Source organism: Eumetopias jubatus, unplaced genomic scaffold, assembly GCF_037043125.1.
Source record: "Eumetopias jubatus isolate StellerSeaLion01/CBP00866 unplaced genomic scaffold, mEumJub1_p1.0 scaffold_14, whole genome shotgun sequence".
Classification (NCBI taxonomy): domain Eukaryota; kingdom Metazoa; phylum Chordata; class Mammalia; order Carnivora; family Otariidae; genus Eumetopias; species Eumetopias jubatus.
Genome location: NW_028274820.1, coordinates 97,397,452 through 97,399,735, shown reverse-complemented (window position 1 = coordinate 97,399,735; position 2,284 = coordinate 97,397,452). Strand labels below are relative to the sequence as shown.

Genomic DNA, 2,284 nt, shown 5'->3' with positions numbered 1-2,284 from the left:
CTCTCAAATAAATAAATAAATAAATAAATAAATAAATCTTTTTAAAAAAAGACTAAATATTCTGATAATTTAGATGTCCCAAATCCTAATGTGGTCCCTCAATTTTAGAAGATCCGCTTTTCATGGAACTTTGCCCTATTTTTAAAGCTAAAAGATGGACAGTAACCATTTTTAATTCAAACTTCTAAGCGGGAACTTCTTCTGTGTTTTTGCTTCAGCAAACCACATAAATTTAAAAGGAAACCCTACTCAAACAACATTCTATCTGTGCTTCACATGGGTCTTTTCTGCAGTACTCTATACAAAGAAGCCTTCACCTGAGCATTCCTCAGGCTGTAGATGAGGGGACTTAGCATTGGATTAAAGAGACTGTGAAATAGAGACAGTATTTACTCCAGCTCTTCTCATTGATTGGAGTCTGGGACCATATAAACCACCATGGCTATGCCAAAAAAGAGCCCCACTACACAAAGGTGGGAGGAGCAGGTGGAGAAGGCCTTTCTTTGGCCCTCCTTTGACTGGATCTTTAGGATGGCCCAGAGGATGCACATGTAGGAGACTAGCATTAAGCAGAGTGGCCCGACTAAGACAAACATACAGGCAGGCAAGGATAACCACTTGGTTGATTCACGTATCAGCACAGGCCAGTTTGAGGACAGACAGAATTTCACAGAAGAGGTGGTTCACTTCCCTGGGTCCACAGAAGGGCAACCTTAGAAGGAGAATTGCATGTACCAGAGACAGAATAAATCCACATGACAATTAAGTGACAGCCAGAACCAAGCACACTCTCCAGTTCATGATCACAGTGTCCTGGAGAGGACGACAGATTGCCACAAACCTATCATAGGACATCACCACCAAAATCAGGCACTCTGTAGCAGCAAAACCCAAATACAAAAATGTCTGCATTATGCATGGGACAAAGGAGATGGTTCTCTTCTGAGTCACTAAGTTTGCCAACATCTAGGGGACATTATTTGGTGCATAGGACATGTCAATGACAGCCAGGTGTGAGAGGAAGAAGTATATGGGGGTGTGCAGTCTCAGGTCCAGACAGATGAGTCCAAAGATCAGGCCATTTGCCAACAGACTGAAGATACAGAACAGGGAGAAGATCCAGAAGAGGAATCCTTCCATCTCTGCACTGAGCTGGAGTCCCACCAAGATGAATTCTGTGACCCATGACTGGTTGCTTCCCATTTCTTAATGACAGTTTATCAAGGACTGAAGTGTGAGAAAAGGTAGAGCTGGAGAATCGACAAAAATTAGAGTTACTTATCTCAAAATGAGCTCAGAGAAAGGTTGTATCTTTGGCCTCACTTGCCACATCCCGCTATTCCCAAAATTGGTTACCTTCTTGATTTGAACTTTTGATGAGGACTACGTTTAAACTCACAGAAAAGTGTCAAGAATTATACCAAAAAAACCCATGTTCCTTTACACAGATTCAACATATTTTAATATTTCTTTCATATTTACCTTTTTCTCTTTTTCTCTACATCTATGCTACCTTTTCTGAGTGTAGGATGAATTCAGTAATTTTTTAAATACTGGGAATTATTGTATATCCCTATAGAGCATACTAGGGTTAGAGAATTGTAAATTCTCAATCTAGTATATATTGGGCCAGAAAATGCATCTGGGTCATTCAAAAATATTAGTGTGGTTATAAACTGTGTGCATCACCACCCTCATTGTATAATCCTGATGGGGTGTTGCCATGGGGTCATAGTCCTCCTCATTTGAACCATTTTATTGTAGGTACCACTAGGTACTACAAAGAGAAAGAAGGCAGCCTACTTGATCTTCTCTAGGCCCCATTGGGAGGCTAATGATAAAGCAGCCTGTAAAAAGGGTCTTTTCTACTCTTGTGAATCAGAGTAGATGCATATGAAGAAGCTCTTCAGGTACCTATTAAATGTATGGGCTTGGTCCATATTAACAGTTAAGAGGTAGATCCTCACTATGAAGATCTGGATAACCCTCAAGATAAAATCAAAGATAAAAAGGGGGTTATACCAAATGTCGTGTATTTGAACGGAGATTCTCTTTCCCAAATAGGAAGTCTTGTGGGTATGTAATATGTCCTGAACATCTTTATATCTCAAAATAACAGGTAAAGCTCTCGAAACAGGCACTCAGGAAATGTTTGTTAGATGGATCGTTGTCATTTTAGTTCAAAAATGGATGTGCTAAGTGTCTTCTATTTGCCAGTTTCATTTGACAAAGACATGGTTTCTCCTTCCTTAGAGAACTTCACAGAATATGATCACTGGAAAAT

General features: G+C 39.9%; 1 pseudogene; it reads right to left on the bottom strand.

Moving 5' to 3' along the window:
- Positions 1-272: 272 nt before the first annotated feature.
- On the bottom strand, positions 273-1,203 carry LOC114211727 (olfactory receptor 2A2-like; annotated as a pseudogene).
- Between the last annotated feature and the right edge of the window lie 1,081 nt (positions 1,204-2,284).